Source organism: Falco peregrinus, chromosome 5 (assembly GCF_023634155.1).
Source record: "Falco peregrinus isolate bFalPer1 chromosome 5, bFalPer1.pri, whole genome shotgun sequence".
In the NCBI taxonomy this organism is placed as follows: Eukaryota; Metazoa; Chordata; class Aves; order Falconiformes; family Falconidae; genus Falco; species Falco peregrinus.
In genome coordinates this window covers 3,852,925-3,871,198 of record NC_073725.1, presented here as the reverse complement: position 1 = coordinate 3,871,198, position 18,274 = coordinate 3,852,925, and the positions used below count along the sequence as shown (strand labels likewise).

The following is an 18,274-nucleotide window of genomic DNA, read 5'->3' as shown; positions in this document are numbered from 1 at the left end:
GACTTGATATGTTGTGACTGTCTTGTGAATAAAGCTATAACCTCTATAATACTCAGCCTCCATGAAGTGTTCGTGGTGCATCAAGAATGCAAAAATCTACAAAAATGAATATAGAGGAGGTAAGTGACCATAAGTAAGCTTACAGTTCCTATTTCCCTATCCATTACTATCAAGTCATACTGTCCTATGGTTTTAGAAGAATATCAGTTGAATTCTGGTGGGAAAAAAAATTTTATCATCACTACAAATGCTTCCTGCAGAACGCGTTGTGGGTTACATCATTCTGCAAACCGCTTTGGGAATCAAACTCGTGAGGGATTTCTTGCAGTTCTGCAGATTACTTGTCTGTTCAGAAAAAGCACAAGTAATGTTTCCTTGTTTATGCTTTTCAAGGTCTACCTTGTTGTGTTCATAAAACTTTTCTCACCCTACTGCATGTGTTGTTGCTTACTTACCCATCAGCTGATTGTAACTAATTTCTAGTGATCAGTGCGTTTGTGATGCTTGTTTTGCCAAGGTATGGTGATCACCGGAACAGACGTTAACTATTGTGCTAATGTGCATTAACTTTGCTTCTGCTTGATTTTTGCTAGCAATTTAATTCATCTCATAGCTGCCTCTTGCATGCTTTTGTGGCTTTGGCATATCTGGTGGCATATCTTGCAAAAGTGTTGCTTTTAATTTCCTTCTGAGAGTGATCCAGATGTAGCAACACTAAGGAAATCCTGCAGCTTGACTCCAGCTGCAGCTATAAGGGGATCATTAACATGGTCTTAGCTCCTTTCTGCTGCCCTGTGCTATTGTAGCTATTGTCTACTCTGTTGTGTATCTGTTAAGCAGCCCACCCCATTGCAGCTTATCACCGAGGAGAGCTTTACTGCTGGGAGCAAGAGGACAAAAGATGGGAGAGGAAACTGTGGGAAACTAAAACAAAACTTCCTTCTTAGTTTTCTTGGGGCATAGGTTGTATACAGTAACTTTGGGGTGCATATGAATATTAAATTTGTTTCTTACTCCTAATGGTTACTTCATCAAAATGATCCCAGAGTACTGTGAGTACCTGCGCTATCACCAAAACACATGACCCACAGAGCCAGCACTCCGTAGGCTGCAGATGCAGTGGTGCATACAGCTTGCACTAAAGCAGTGCGATCCACCTTAAGTCTGTTTTGGGATCATCAAAGAGTCATTTGAAGGAGCAGGGCATTTTCTCAGTAATGCGCAAAAGTGTGATATTTCAGTGTTTTTACTGGAATTTAGGGTTGTGTGTTTATGTGAGACTCCTCTGTAAGTGTAAGTATTTGTTGTTTTGGTTTTCTAGTTTAAGGAATAAGATTTTTTTTAAAAAAAATTCTGAAGTGTTGTGCATTTAGAGATTCCTGGAAGTGTCCTCCCTTGCTTATGAAGAGTCCACCTTCTGTTTTGTAGCTCTTCATAGCTACTCCTACAACACTTGAGTGGTATCTGCTCTCCTTGCTTTGTAATCTGTGACATTTCATTACAAAGGTTGCCTGTGTCATCCTTTTCTGCTTTCTCTGGGTGGTGCTGCAGTTGGTGGGGCTTGCCAGGGTGTAGAGATGTGGTTTCCATCTTGCAGGAGTCCTCTGGGTGGGTCTTGAGGCGTGCAGCCCTCCCTGATGTGGGCAAGCTCCCTGGATTTGGCCGAGGCTAAGATGTTCCTAGAGTGCAAATGCTGTATTTTGTGTGATCTGGATTGGGAAACTGCCCATTTGGCAATGTCCCTCCCTCAGTGACTGCCCAAAATAAACATTGCGCAAATCGTGTGTCCCTCAAACAAGCAATCAGTGAAAATTGCTGTGCTTCCACTAAGATTAAGACTAATCAAAGTGGGCAGTGATTGCAGGAGTCGGTCTTTGCTTGGAGTTTGTTCTAATGAAGTCTTTGCTGCCCCATGAAGGCATGGAAAGAATATGAAATGACACAACCTACAAAAACTTTACCACTAATTGCTTTTTATGTTCTGCTGCTACACCACGGTCTCTCTTAGTCTCATTTATTTTGGTGGAAAGCCCTTCTGGTAAAAAGGAAAATTTTGTGTAGTAAGTAAGCAGGAGACATTAAGTTTTTGCTATGAGGTGAAACAAAACCTCTATGGTAAATCTACTTTAAAATTGTCATCAGTGAGCAAATATTTAAAAGAATGAAAAAAACCCAGAAAACAAACAATGCCCAAAAAACCTTAAATCAGTGGATTCCTGTGTGGCTCTAATGAGTTTAAGGGCAGGGAAATAGTTTGCATTGGAAATGTATACAGTTTCATTTTATTAAGTCTAGTTTACTGTGTGAATAATTCCTTATAAATATAGCCAGTGATTTAAGAGATGACTCATTAATGGTTTAAAAGCAGTGTAGTAAAAATGAAACTTGGTTGTTTGTGTGAGAGCTATTTTTGAGAGTGTGTCTTGTTGTTTGTTTATTTTTTGCTCCCCCCTCAAAAATTATTTTAGGAGTTACTTTCAGTGGGATCCTTCTGACTGTTCTCTACCTTGTGACCGTGATTGCCTTCCTCGCTGGTTTTCTTTGCCTTTAATGAGTAGCAGCAAACTGGGAAATGTTGATGTCAGGAAAGTAAAGTTTGGGTGAATGTACAGCTTAAAGGGCTAGAATGGAGCTGGTTTTAAGATTGTGGTAACTTTTGTTATGGCAGTATTGGATCATATTCTCTTATTGTATTGAAGTAATGATTAAAACCCACTATAATTCTAACTTCTTGTATGTAATCTCGGTGAGTGACGTTGCCTTGCCTGACACATATAGTTTTCCTTCCCTTTACATTTCAGTGATCCTTGGCTGACCAGTTCCACTATATGCAGGAAAATTTTTCTCCCTGAACATTGGTAGTAATCTTAACAAGAAAAGGTTATGTTGTCATTAAGCTTAAGAAAAAAAGAGTTAAAGCTCTGCATCTTTTCTTGTATTTGCTGTAATAGCAGTTCTTCAGAGCGAGGCTTCTTTTTATGATCAGTTATGTAAATCGCTCTGTTTTATTTGGCACTTTACTGAGAGTACTGGACCTGAAAGCAGTATGTGTATCGTCTAAAATTTGCATCAATACAGGAACTAAGTTACACTGAAAAAAAATTAATATAGTTAAATTTTAGAGGAGTGTCACTACCTGTCCGTTCTTCTACAAAGGCTTGTCTATGCATGGAGTTGCAGGAAAAACATTTAAGGGAGGCTGGGTTCTGCATTCAAGCAGTGTATCTCTTAGGAACATTGTTGCCTTCATCTTCCAATTAACACAACTTAATTCTAAAGATAGGAGTTTAGGCTGGGCTTAGAGTAACGGGAACTCCAAATTCAGTGACTCGTGGGAGGTTCTAAACCAGGCTGCTTTTCTCAGCCTTGCCTCTTCATGTGCATATAATTAGGTCTTGAAATCCATAGTGCTTTTCCATTATCCAAAAAATGTAAATGGTTTTGGGTGAGCCTTCTGTCATACCCTCTGCTCATGTGAAAAATCTAACCACTTTTTCAGAGCACTTCCAATGAACATTTAGATTATTAAGTGGTTTTAAAATGAAACACTTGCCTTGTATAACACTGTATAATATTTAACTGCTGTCAGATTACAAACACTGGGCCATGATTTAGAAGCAAGCTATTGACTTGTGGGACACTCGGTCCATTTGACATAGTTTTAATGGATGCCACTGAAAAGTTGGTGCATTTTGTATTGAGGCAGGTGGTCCTTTGAAGTCAATATTTGCTTTTTTCTAGGCAAATTAATTCAGAATTAAGAATTTGCTTTTTTGAATTGCTTAAAAGTTAGAGGCTAAGTGGAAAAATGACTGAGTGTAACTTTGATTCTTCCAGGTTTATGCAACTATTATACCCTTTGCATGACTGGGAGAGGCTGGGGGAGAAGGGAAAAGGTAACCACATGCAATGCTCGAGAGCAAGGTTTTTAGGTCAACATGCAGCCGTGCGGTTACTACCTGCTTGAGCTGGGAGGGCAGATTACCCATGCCTCTCACCCCCGGGTTGTAGGACTTAGCTGGGTGTTTTTTCACCAGTAGGACATCCAAAACCTTAGAGTTGAAGTCTCCAAACTGCAGCCGTGTGGATACTCGTAAAGCAGCCATGCTGAACTAGTTTGTTGAAATTAACCTGCGATTTGTATAGATCACCTGAGTCATGGCAAAGGAGTACAGTTGCATTTAGGTATCTTGGGAGAGAAGCAGTAGTATGGGGATTAGGCCTACATCCCACTTTGTTTAAACAGGCCCAGCAATATCTCATAACTTAGAACTGGTTTTTGTTCTGTTTTCTTGTATTCTTTTAGCAGCATGTTCTGTGTGACACATTCTCTATGAGTGACTGTTGAAACTGAGGTGTTGTTAGGCAAACATCTGTTCCTATGAAAATTAATGGGATTTATGTTGCTGAGCAGCTTATTTACTAGTGCAGCCAAAAAGGAGATGGAAATATCTCTCTACTCTTCCCCCCCCGCAGTTTGTGTGTGTTTGTTCTCTTTGCTGGCAACAGTAATTTTACGCACTGGTTCCTGTGCTGTCCCTGTTTACCGTCCGAATTGCAGCAGAGTATGCAGGTAAGTCACAGTAAACAAGGCCAGATGAAACTGTTAAGCAACACTGTCATTCTGGTAATCCTTTGGAGCCATGTCTGCCTGCATCTTGTGCTGTCCACTTCCAACCTGTTTGCTTGTTAACCTGGGCATCTTTCCTGATCTTTGTATATATAGCACTGGATGTAGTTATCACAGGTGCCTGCTGTTGGGTTAGCTGTAGTCTGGGGGCTGTGATGGTCAGCACACAACACTGAAATGATTCATTATCTACTGGAGTTTAAAAAGAAAAAAAATGGTAAAGATATTCTTCAAAGTCCTGTGTAAAGTTTCCTAAAACAAAACTTAGTATCTCAAGTTAGTGAAAACGGTTGATGAAGTCAGCGTAGTTGTGAAGAGTTTCTACACCAGTAGAAAATTCAAGTACACTAACTAGTTAGGTTTTTTCCTCAAATTCTATCTTCTGACTTTAGTCCTCATAACAGCTGAACAACTTCTTCCATTGGGGCTCTGGAAAACATGTGTTAGCTAAACTTGAGAGCTGCTAATTTGATCTTTGTGTTCAGAATGAGCAGAGTATACCACGGGCTATTAATTACCTGCTCTGGTATTTCTGTTCCTTGCAAACATATTGAAGATGCTGCAAGCCATACACTTATCAAATTGTAACGTTTCTTGGTGGAATAGGCACTGATGCAACTTCAATAACCCAACTTTTGGGTACAGAAACCCTTTAGTAAGCTTAGGTAGAATGCTGCTTTTCTAGCTTGTACCTTTGTCATATTAAAATCTTATTTTTGTATTTGTTTGTTTATGGTCATGTTTCAGGTGGCTTAGTGCTTCACAGTTTTTCTGTTCATTTATATATGGCACATCCTTTTGTTAGCTTTTTAATTCAATCAGTGAGCTTTTGGCTATCTGACCTTGCCTCTGCCCAAAACGTCTCTAACTGAATGTAGATGGCCTAAGCACAACTCTTCTTGGCACCTCTGTGCCGCTGGAAAGGAGGAAGAATGAATTTATATTTGGGTTTTTCTACTTTCATAGTAGCCTTGTGCATCTTTTAGTTAGTTTGTGTTGTCTGCCTCACTGCATAGCTTATTAGCCAAGTGTAAGAATACTCAAATGAGTCCATCAGTGCCCCACGGTAAAGGGTTTGCTTGAAACTATTCAAATGAGACTTCAAATAAAGGACACTTCCTAGGGAAAAATGCAGTGAACTTGTCTGGGAGAGTGATTAGAGATCGTTGTGGGTGTATAGATATTTCTGAAAGCAGAAGGTTAAGCTTAGTAGGTATTGGTAAAACCTTTGTTGTTTGGTAACTATTTCTATTAACAAATGAGAGCTACCAGTTAATGCATGACTTTACAGTGTTATGTGGTGTAGTCTAGTTTTGGAAGTGTCAAATAGCATTGGAAATGGTGGCTGAGGTGATAAGACTTCTTGCTTCCTTTAGATGACTGTACAGACTTTCATCCATAGAAGAAAGATTTTTTTCTGGGTTTTTTGGAACAGCTGATGACAGAGGTACTGAAAAGTTTGGAAAAGTCATATCTGGAACCTAAAATAGAAAACATGTGGGGAATGCAAGGCTTTTAACAGTGGTTCACTTTTTTTTTTTAAATTTTGCAGACCTTTTATCATTCTTCCCTATCTGAAATATTTATTTTTTCACTTGAAAGAAATTAATTTAGTCCATTTGCTTTCAGTTTGTACTGTCCCAGCCCTCTTATGCTGCTTAAGGATTTGAGTGCTATGCAGGCATTTCCTCCTGATACCATCGGAGTAGTGTTGAACTCTGTGGCTGTGTCAGGAACGCTGATGCTGCCCCGGTGAGTCACCCCACAAAACCGAAACAGTCCCATGCGATTATTCACACACGAGATTCAGGCTCATCTATCTGTAAATAAGCATGTGCTCGTCTACCTTGTTTTTCCTGTAAACTGCTGAAGCAGTGAAAGCGCTTTCTAGGCATGTGCCCTTGACACACAATGCTAAAAATAGGGCAGTTTGGCATCGCTACACACTTGCAGGCTTCCTAGTTATCTAAAAAGATGCTCCCCTATTTAAGCAATCATTTGAATGGGCACCTTTTAATTTTTTTTTTCCTGACAGTGAGTAAATACTCTAAAGTACTCGGAGGTATTCTGTGTTTTCTTGTATTCGACTCTTATACATAAAGCTCCTGAACGTATTTCTTCAAAATATGAAGTTAGGTGGCATATCTGTTCATAACGCTCTCAGTAACTTTTTATAATCTCACTTGGAGAGAGCAGAGGTGGGTTTCAGTCTTTGTAAGGCATCTGTGCTCTTTCTGTATGATGTTGGTGCTTTTCTGAGCGTTTTTGAGCGCTGTTATTCCGCTTGTGAAGTCACATTGTGGTCTTTCATGCCAGTTATTGTCACTGTTATTGAAACTTCAGATGTGGTTGAGACCTGGTTAGTAGAATAATCGGTTCTATTAGCCAAAGGCTGTCTATTTTTATGACTGTGCTTTTGACACACCTTTCTTCCAAAAGAGCTGAACTAGTTAAGCCCAGGAAAGCCTTTGGTGCTGCGTTTTACTGGTGTGACACTGTGTTTCACCTGAAGGCCGCCATACCTCCTGGGTGGGCTGAGGTATGAAGCCCATCTCGGAGCCTGAACCAGAGCTCAGAGTGGGAAGGGGGATGTTTGGAGCTGGCCTGAGGGAAGGGGAGGGGAAGAGACATTTGTTTTAACTAACTGCAAGCTTTATGTAGCTTGCTTCCTTCCTTGCTTCCTTTGCCCGCTGCTTTACCTTTATGGCAAGAGTACACAGTGTCTGTGTGGCTGTTTGGGAAGTTATTGGTGCTGCTCAGAAGGGGTAAGTGTTTTTGCCCCAAACGGTCCCTGGGGCGCCTGTGACACGTGGCGTGGCAGTGGTGCCTGGATGGCACATGTGGGGCGCAGGGGCTGTGGCTGTGCCAGGAGCCGAGCAAGGCCTCTGCCCGCGGCCCCCGGCCTGCGGGGGGGAAGCGCGGTGACCCGGCAGGCACGGGGCCTTGGAGGCAGCGGAAATGTGGTGTGTGGGGAGGGGGCCAGGGCCGGGGTTGGGAAGCATGGGGAAATGAGAGCAAGCGCTAGTTGTGGTGGAGCAGGGCTTCGTTTTGCTTGGTTGGTGCTGTTCTTGCTGGTAAGAGACCAGTGGTGGGGCTCTTGTGTCCCCCCTCGTGTTGCCCTGCTGTTCAGCGTCCTGTCCCCTTGCTTGCACCAGTTGTTGCCTGTTTGCAGTGGAGAAATTCCCTGTGCTTCCCCTGCCTCTGCTCCTTCATGTGCCTAAGCAGGCTTAAGAGTTCCCTTAGGCTTCTCTTTCGCAGCTGGTATGACCACAGGTGTCTCAGTTGTTTCTTGGAGGTCATGTTGTGGGCTTTGGAGGGCTCTTGCTCCTCTACTGCAGGTGCCTTCAAAGCAGGTTGTGTGTTTCTTCAAGTGGTGGTACATGGTGAGCAACCAGGGCTGTGGGGGAAGACCCAGGTGGACTAGCCAGGGAGAGGGAAGAGCCATAGCAGGTTTGGCGCTGGAAAGCTGCATTTGCAGAGAGCCTCGTCTCTGCAAGTATAACATGGTTTATTCCAAGGTGATCGCCCCTGCAAACAAAATAGCTCTCAGTGCTTGCACTGTATCCTGCCTTACACCAACCATTAGTGTCGCACAGGATTCCTTGACACCTATATCCATCAAACTCTTGAGTGAATTTCACTTTAAAATAATCCAAGATCCTTGAGAAAAATGAATGTTTAGTCTCAGTACTTCATCATTCTCTATTGCTTTAGAAGCGGAGCTGAGGAGTTTGCAAGCTGCGCTTAGTTTCCTTCCCAGCTTGAGCCACTATAAAGTACAAGTTACACAGCATTAAAAGACGGAGACTAGGCTGTAAAGCAGTCCAAATTAAGCTGTGCATTTCTAAATCATGAATGATTCTGAAAACCCCGGTGTATGAGAGAAGCACATGCCCCTGTTTTGATATTGAAATGGTGTATGGCTGGGACAAAGAAAAGGGGAAGAAGAGTGCGACTTGCGGTGCATGAAAAAATATATTTTGCTGTGCTCTTTCACAGTTCATAAGCAACAATCTAAAAGGAGAAGAAACACAGCTTTTTAAAAAAAAAAGTCTGTAGGCAAAAGGACTTCCTCTGTTGGGAGACCAACGGGTTGACACCCCTGCTGGGGTGGCTGCATAGCTGCTTTGTAAGTGGTGGTAGGGCTGATGTGGTGAGGCTTGGCCAGCTACCCCCTCTAGCTGCTTGCCCCAAGGTCACAGTCTGCCATGGCTCTTGGCATCTGCCACCGTGGGCTCAGCTGGAGCTGCAGAGTGGAGCCACGGTGCCGGAGAGCATGGGCTGCTGCTGGTGGAGCTGGAGGCGCATGTCTGGCTCCCGCCTCCAACTTTCCCCTCTCCTCTTGCCCAGTTGCAAGGCAGCCTCTCCTGTCTTGCTGCTCACGTGCCTGCTGGCCGCTTCGCTCCAAGGTGCGTGGGCAAAACGAAGCTCTGCCTGGCCGCTGCTACCATGAGATTCTGCGTGGGAAGCCTCGAGGCCTGTTTTAGCTCTCGTGTGCTGTGAGCGCAGTCTTCTCTGCACGGATGAACGTTGCAGGGTATGAGCTCATTTTCATGACACTTCTTCACACAGCTGCGCGAGACTCCGTTGCTGTATCTGGTTGCCAGCTTTGTGGTCTTTCTAGCTTTTCTGGGGAAGTTACTGTCGTAAACAGGCATGTGCTTCACATATATGGTTTTGGGCTGGTGTTTTTAATGAGAGAAGAACATTACATGCTACACCAGTAATGTGCATTGCAGTCGTTATACAGATGGCCGTATCCTCACGTGGTCTGTTTCATACCAGATTTACAACTGCGTATTCATTATTAGACTTGGAGCTGTGTGCAAGTGGTGTTTGTGTAGTTGCCTGCATATTTAAAGGTTACACAGATACAGTTCTTTTTCGTAGCGCCTAGTAGAGAGCAGCTTTATCTAGCAGCTGACACTTGAAAAAAACTCCAATATACTTGTTGGGGGGCTTTGGTTTTTCTAAAGCCAAATAAAAGTGAGAGTGGACCCACTCTTGAGGATCTGGAGCATTTGCTGTTTCTGCTGAGAGGGGCAGAGGTGCTGAGCTCTGCTGGTGACTTTTTCTGGATTAAGGAATTTAACTTTTGACGTCCAAGTTGGAGAACTATGCATTTTTTTTATCTGATAGTTGGTGGTTTGTAACCACTGTTACAGCGCAACTTATACTTGCATGGGGTAGTTTCGAAGTACACACAATGGAGCATTTATTCAGTTTTTATTATTATTGGCCAGTGTGAAGAGGTGATTGTATTTTAGATGAGAAAACATAATATTTCATCCTCTCCACACATAATTTACCAGTTGGAATTTTGTAATTATGGTTCTAGTTAAGCTTGCAGTTGGTAACTCCAGAACTTGAACCATTTGTCTTCTCTCTAATGGTTAGAAAATGAGTGTTTAATTGAATGTTTTATAGTGACCAATGTCTGCTCTTTCCTCATGCTGTAACAAATGAAGGACAAACACACAGATAGTTTCCTGTGTGGTACGCTCATAGCACTTCTTGGGGATGATGAGCTGGTGGTGTGTGCCTATATATTTCAGTTCAAGCTTTTTTTTTTAGCTTTAAAGCTGGAATTGCAAGTTTTCCACAGACTTTTCTAAGCAAATTTAGTAATAACTTTATTTTTCAAAGCTGATTACAGTTAAGCGTAAGGTATTTTGTAATCCCTGCTGTTTCCCCTGTAGTACCTCAGTGCACTTCTGTTATAAACTCAGGTTGTCGCATTCATGGCGTTGTCTGAAGTGGTAAGGTGTTCTCATGTTGCTACTTGCTTTTCTGCAGTGCTCAGAGTGCTAAGCTTTGTATGATCAATTCCAATTGCCATAGTTATAGACTTGGGGAAAAAAAAATTGGTGGCAAAAATTTAATTTAAATGCAAAAAAGCGCCAATGCCCAGACCCCAAATCCAAACCTCACTATCCTTTGCTATTTACAATTGTGGTAAGCTCTGTGTAACCTTAGCATTCACCAGATCTGAAGCTTTGTTTCCCCTTTTTCTTCAAACCACTGCATACCTACTTGATACTTCTTTTGCAGTGCTTTTCATTTCCATTTAGGAGTGAAATTGGAAGTAATTTTAAAAAACTAAAGGGAAGAAAAATGTCTAACTTGTAACAGTGCTTTTTTCCTTACATATTTTATATTTTAACTGCAAGTGTGTTTGTAAAGCAGTCTGCATTCACGTGCATGGTTGCTCCCTCAGTATGTGAACTGTCGTAGATGGATGGTGATGTTTTGTGGCTATGCACTTATATACAGTTTTATATTAACAAGTCATGTTTTGCTTTACAACCCAGTTTCTCTCTTTTAAAGCTGCATAACGTGCATTTCATAGTTGGCTCAAACTGGGAGTGAAACTGAGGAGCTTGCAAACACCTTAGTACTGTATCTAAAGCAATAGTGTGAAGTGCAGAGTCTAAACATGCGCTTTCTGAAGTATCTTGGATGATTTTTAAAGTGAAATTTATTCAAGGATTTGGTGGATATAGTCTTACTCTAAACCAGTTACTGGTATATCACATCATGTTTGTAGAGACAAGAGTTTTAGCAGACGGTATTTTCCCAGTGCTGAGTGGAATGGTTGTAGGTATTTCCCTTTGCTTCATGCTGCTGCTTCCTTTGAGATGGACAGCCTCTTCTCGGGTAGTCCTGTCACGTTAGCCTCTTCAGCCAAATGTCTCTCTGGAGCCCTGGGTTTGCTCTTCATGTGCCATTGTAAGAAGTATGTGGACTGCTTTGAGGGCATCTCCAGCAGAGGAAGTAAAACCCAACTAGCACATGACTTCCAAGGAAGATCTGAGGTCATTAAGTCTTTCCACTGTCTTCTGTGAAGATGAAAGTCTTCAGATGCATAAAATGTTTTAATATCTGTCGTGGACAAGTGAAATGTGAGGTCTGAAGTATAAAATCTGCAGTGACATGGGAAGGGTGTCTCTAGTGGTGAGTGTCTAAAAGTCATCCATACTTTAAAAAAATCGTCAGTGGTACAGATTCACACGCTGGGTTGACATTACTGAGGTCTAGCTGATTGTAGCTTATGCTGGATAAAATGATTTGGTTAGATCTTGAATAGCTCTGGTGATGGCGATTCATATAGCTGTCTGTCTTCACAATTTGGGGAGACACACCAAAAGTCAAACCCCACTTCAGTTAAGATTTGTCTAATTAATTAGATCCTTGATTTTGAAAACCAGGTAGCTGCGACTGTCATGGGACGAGTTCTAGACCTGGTCTTCTAGCTGCAGTCTTACTGTGGTGTGAACCCTGGTGGTTGGATCCGCTGTACTTCAGCAGACACAGAAGGTCATTAAAAGCACTTGAACTTTAAGTCAGTGCTCTTCACATGCAACTTTCAGTGTGTGTGTATTGACATTGTCCTCTTTGAAGTAGTGTCTGTGGGAGAAACACCACAGGTGCCTGAATGTTAGGATGAGGGAACACATGCACGGGGTATGTACATGTACAAAGTACAGGGTTCTGTCTCTTACAATAGGATGTAATGAAGCCTGCCCAGTGCATGGGGCTACTGTACGCCTGTTTCCAAACTAGTCTTTCTTGGTCTTTCTGTCGTGTTGTAAAACTTTTCCTGGTAGACCTGCTTTCAACTGCTGATGTGAGTTCTAGTCATGTTTTTTCCACTTTGGCTGAAGAGTATTTAATTTTGAGTATCTTTAGGAGGCCAGCTTGAGCTGTATTTATCAAATAGTTTAAGCCTATGAAGAGATGTCGAATTCAGTAAACAATGTTCCATATGTCCTACCAGACTTTGAGATGTCACTTTTAAATGAGCCAATTGTGAGTGAAGTGAACATTATTCATCTTACGCTAATGCTACACAAGAGTTCCTTGAGATGTCTGTGCTGTGCACACATCCCACAACCTATATTTTTATGCCTGAAGCAGCTTCTCATATCAGCTTGCTCTTCCATGCTGAGTCCTGCTGTCCTGCTAGTGGGTGCAATATGAATGAATATGTATGTTGTGTGTGTGTATACATGCATATGTACACAGAAATATATGCAAAGGAAAGGTATTCAAACTTTAGAAAAAGTAGTAGTTGGCTACATATTTTCAAGCACAAGAAGCTATAATCCACATCTATGGCAGCAGAGGGAAGACCTATGTAGGACTGTGAAGAGAAATGGGGGGCTGGGCCACCTTTGTGAACAAATATTTTAAATCACCCTGAGGATGAGTTTACTAAGATTTATGTCTGTCAACTGCAGAAACCAGCTTGGATATTTTTTCCAAAGAGGTTTCTAGGAGGATGTACTAATGTGGTTAATATGACAAGTATTATTTGTACTTGTGAAGTATTTATGTTTTCATTCTCACATGGTACAACTGGAGGTGAGCAAACCACTATCTTCATATTCTTCTTGTTTAAAGTCTGCTTTTAGCATTTGTCTTATGATGAAAATCCTGCTGAAGACACTGGTACCTGTACCTTAATGAGAAGCAGATGAGAGGAAGTGGGTAATGCTTGTTTGTTGGTGTGTGTGTGTGTGTGTTTTGTTTTTTTTTTTTTAATTAAGGACTGGCTATTTATGTAACATGTAGTCAAAGTGCAGATAAATCAGGCTTTTTCCAGAATTTGAACTTCAGATCTCTTGGGTTATTGTTTCCTAATTCCTTGTCTGAAGGTATAAAAATACTACGAGCACTGAAGCTTTTAATGGTAGTTTTAATGCAGCCAAAAAAGTGAGAAACATAATCTCATGCAGGCGTCGCTGTTTGGAGACTCAAGTTCTCTATTAGTGGCATGTGAACATTTCGTAATTATCTAGCTAGGTATGGAAAAAAACCTCCCTAACTTATTGAGTTAACTTGGTTTTTTACTTTAAAAAAAAAAAAAGAAGAGGGAGAGGAGAGGGGTGAGTGATTCCTGATCAGCATCCACCCCCTGGTCCCTGGAAAGCCAATAGCTACCTTTTGAGCTGCTCGTTATTGCTTGGTTATCTCTCATTAGATCCATGCGAGTACTCTCCCCTGTTCTTCCTGTAAATGTACTGAAGAAAAAGCTAGCTTAAGTTTTAGGCAAGATTCACAAAATGAAAACAAAGAACCATGAACAAACAAACAAAAGTACTGCAGTTAGTACTGAGGTAAGTTCCAAGTTCAAGGAAGTGATTGCTGGAGTGGAGTCAGTCCAGAAGGCTGGTCTTTTTCCCACTTAGAAGTAGGTTGCTGCAGTTTTTCCGTGTCCATCCCTGTGATGCTTATTCTGAAAGGGGCAAGAAAAAATTCTCAGACAAACTGAAAGCAAAATCTCTTTGTCTCTGAGCACACACAAATGAACATAAAATGAACACTTTTTATAAGTTTAACCTCAGAAAACTCCAACTGACTGAAATTGGTTATCAAAGACTGTATCCAGGTGGCTACCAGAAAAAAGGAGGGTCCAAGCTTAATTTTTGAAAGTTAAGTTTCTGTGATGATGCCTGGTGTGTACTTTGGGAGCTGCTCTGTGATACCCACTGCTGATACAGGGCGCCCTGCGTTGTACTGGTGGGAGACAATGCAAAGAGTGAAGCCAGTATGTCTCCTTGTCACTATCTATTCGTATTCTCAGAGCGTTAACCCTGGGGCAGTTCCTTTATTGTATTGGAAAGCATGATAACTTTTATTAAAGCTAAAGAGGACACACCCTGTGCATGTTGTAGTGTGCAGAGGCAAAATGTGTCTGCCTTAATTGCGCTTTTGTTCCTGAACCTCCCCCAACCTGGGCTGGAGGGTGGCAAAGGGAATATCTGGATTGTTTTCCCCTCCCCCCACCCCTCCTTCTTCTAGGAAAAGCTAATATAATCAGCAACATATATTTAACTATCTGCTACTTTCTTGTGAAAGCTCACTGTGGCAGATAAGGTTACATGCAGAAGTCTTCCTGCATGCCAGTTGGGAGTAACTGCAGCTAACTTGGAGCCCGCAGCTAAGATGAGCATTTTGGAGTGTCTGTTTACGAATCAAATACTGGCCTGGCATGGCCTGCCCTGGCAGCAGAGCCGTGTGCGCGCTAAAATTAAAGAGGAGGCTGGAAAGGGAGACATTCCTCGTGTTCTGGGTTGGTCTCATTGGTTCAACAGCATGTACTACTACAGTGCTGCTGGCATGGTAGCCAGCACAACTACAGTAGCACATTGTGCGCTAGTGGGTAAGAGCTCAACAATAAGGGACTGGAAAAGACTGCTTTCCATAGAGAGGTTTTTAGAAGGTTGAATATTACCAAAATAATTTCACAAAGCTATATAATCTGAAAAGCAACAGAAGTGACTGCCCTTGATCTGCTGCCAGACCTCATGGGGTATTGCTTTCCACAGGCTGCCACAGCACACTCAGCCATGTTACCCCAACCCATAAATTTTTTTTTTTTCCTGCCATAGCTGAGCTTACTATTTATGCTAGTTTGAAAGTTAAGTGTGCTCTCGGGTAAGCAGAGGGAAAAGTAATTTTACTGTTGCTATGTGGAAGAATGGCCAAATGCTTGCATGTATTTTTGGGGTGGTACAGTGTGTTTATACTTTAAATTCTAGCCAAGGGTGTTCAGGTTTCTAAGCCAGCCTCTGTGGCTGGCACCAGCTCTTCTAGTGTTGTCAGCCCTGCTGCCAGGAATGTTGTGATGTCCTGGAGGGGACAATATGGCAGCCTCTTATTCTGAACTTCTCAAATCCATTTGAAGTCAAAGACCTTAAATGTTGGTAAAACGTCTCCAAAGCAGTAGGACACTTTGAAATAGAAAGTTTAAAAAAAAAAAAAAGGCATCTGAAAATGCGATGTCCTCAGTTTCTGGTCCCTTCTTGCAGTTAGGAGCAGTAAGTCTGCAGAAAGGTGCCATTTGTAGTGCTTCCAAGAGCTGTGCTAGTGCAAATGCCTTTTCTTCACGCTCAGTGTCCATATTTTATTTAGAGCTTCTGACACATTCTCGGTGCTTATTGGGAGGCTTGCTTCTAGTTTCATGGGGGGAGAGGGTGGCTTGGGTTTTCGTGTTTGTTTTCTTAGCTTTTTAAATATATATATGTCTCTCCTGAGATGCTGTCTTGTATGTGTCTTGTGGCCATTATTCATGATTTAAGAACGGGTCTTTATAGTAGAACATGTGCAATGGGCCCATCTTTATTCAGTTGACTCTTGTCTGAAAAGCATCTTGGAGTATCTGTGCTGAGTACAGCTCTGCCATGCTTTGTTAGAAGGCCTTGTCTGTCATGCTTCTGATATTATTTTTTTTTCTTTCCTCTTTTTGGGTATCTGGACAATGAAAATCACATCATCAGTGTTTTGTCTCATGCCTTCTGGCTTCAAGGCTTCTTGTATGTGACTGCTTCTGTATGCTGAGCTGTTTGCATCTCCCTGAAACTGAGCATTGGGGGTGTGTGTGATGGTATGTGATTACAATAAAGTGTATTAGTTGACTTCTGAGGCTTCTGCTACTGCTTGTCTCCATCTCTCTTGTCTACATTCATCCTATGCTCCCTCACACCCAGAAGCTGCTCTTGCATGGCCACTGACCTGGGATCCTGATACTCCTATCTGATCCCTTCTCTGGCCTGCTTATGATGCAGCTTGTAAACTCTATTGTCCAGGTTTCTTGGAGAGCTTTCATTCACGATGTCCCTTGTATTTTGGAAGCACCCCCAATACTTATTACTTCCACCGTAGCTGGTCATTTCCTTGATGTCCTTTCCTACATGGTGTAGATCCAGTTCCCTGTGGAATCTTTACTGGGATGCTTCTGCCTCACACTTTACCACCATCCCCAAAAGCCAGGCAGCAGCTGGGTCATCAGTCTTTGGGTCACTGCCATGACCTCCCTATGCTTCCTTCAGCATAGGGCTGCCTATTCTTCATTTCTATGGCCAGGCAGTGAGGAGGGCCTGCTGGCTGAGGACAGCCTTGAAGCTCAACCAAAAGATGAGGTGGATGTTCCCATTTTTTTCCATTTCTTCCCCCTGCTCCCACCCCCAGTACTTCCCTGTGTAGCTGTTGCACCCATTGCGTACACGTTGCAAGCTCTTTGAGGCAGGGGCTACCCTGGTTTGTTGCTGCTTTTGTTATGCACAGCCGCTGTTTAATGCAAGAGGTGTGCGCCATTAATGGCTTGAAATAAATTTTCCCCTGCTCTAGCAGTCCTCTACTACTGCCCTGCATCTTCTTGCTATGCTTGGCTCTGAATAGCATGTTTCATTCTCATCCAGATGCCATGAGCAGGGATTTAAGAGCTGTGGCTCCCTAAATATTCAGCAGGCGAATAACCCAAGATTTCTTAGTTCCTCTTACACCGCCTCCTCTTTTTTTCCCATGTCAATAGCAAAGCACTGAAGTACTCTTTCCCTCTGTGCCTAAAAATCTAGTTCCCCTTCTGTTGGGCTGAATATTTTGCTATGAATCAGTGAAAAATCAGAATGAAGTGTACATTCACACAGGCATATACTGGGGATTTACACTCCCACTTCCCTTATTTTAAATAGTGCTGGCTTTTTAAATGTCAAAATTAAAATTTTAGGCTTTTTAAGGAGAACGAGTTGTTTTGACAAGAGGAGATAGTTTATTGTAGAGTAAATGTGAAACTGGCAAATGACGTGCAGCTCCTTGGTGCCCTGCAGTATTGTTCACCTTTATTCTTAATTTATTACTACTGCAGATATTTTTGATTCATGTGCAAGGGAATATTGCTGTAGAGAGTTAAAGTACTTTTACTGGAGGATAGTGTGTGCAGCTACTCATGGAGCAGCAGCGAAACAGGACTGGAGCCACTTACCCAAATACTTGCAGTGCCTGTTTGAAAGCATAAGGAAAAATCTGCATCAAAATTAAATTGAGTGTCCAGGTTTCTGGAAAATGTGTGTTGTTTTTTGGTTTTGTTTTTTAAACCAAAGCGTATCACTCTAGCACCTGGTGTTACCAAACTGCTCAGATGCTTGCACAAATGTGACTTCTGCAACGGACAGCTCTAATGGCTTTTTTAGCTGCTAAAGCCTGATGTCTTGGGCAGAGGTGATTTAGTGGAATTGAAAACTTGGCTGTAAAATATAAGGCAGAGACTTAGGTCTAAAGTTTACTGTGGGGCCACTGGAGCCAGTAAGAATAGAAAAGACCTCTGCTGTGTTGTGTTTTTCTTGTGCTTTTCATAAGTAGGCCTGAGGAGTAGCAGGTGATTATGTTCTAGGCAAGCAGTTATCTTTGAATAAAAGAACATTAAACAACCCAAAAGCATGTATCATCCATGTGAGTTGGTATTCCCGTTCCTATATGAATTCCACAACTTGTAAGGAATAAGGCTGTTTCAGTTTTCAGATCTGTGCAACTATAGAGTATTAATTACTGCAAAGTGAGGGGAATGGTGTGAACTTGCCTCCTTCGTGATTGCATCTCTGTTCTTTTTCCATTTATAAGATGGCAAAACATGTTCTAATTTTATTAATAATGAGGCTGTGCAATAAACCTCATTGTTTGAAAGCTTGCTGGTGACTGAACACATCCTTCAGGGCTGTGAGTGGAAGGTTTTCCATCTCTCTTTTGTAAAGGCCCTGAATGCAAGTAGACAGGAGCAGAGATCACTCTTGAACCACGTTAGGCTTAGTTAACTCATTTAGCTATGGCTGTTCTCCTCGACTTGTTCCAGTCATCTTACTTGTC

General features: G+C 42.1%; 1 protein-coding gene across 3 annotated transcripts in view; it reads left to right on the top strand.

The window, feature by feature from the left end:
* The window catches only part of IGF2BP3 (insulin like growth factor 2 mRNA binding protein 3), a 114,137-nt gene that overhangs the window by 41,424 nt on the left and 54,439 nt on the right, over positions 1–18,274 (top strand). Inside the window, exon 1 of one of the 3 annotated variants that reach the window (XM_055803536.1) lies at positions 9,098–9,167. The exons of the other annotated variants lie outside the window; for them this stretch is intronic. The gene's annotated coding sequence lies outside the window, so the exon portion shown is untranslated. Of the gene's footprint in view, positions 1–9,097; positions 9,168–18,274 lie in introns of those variants that run through there. 3 annotated transcript variants of the gene reach the window in all.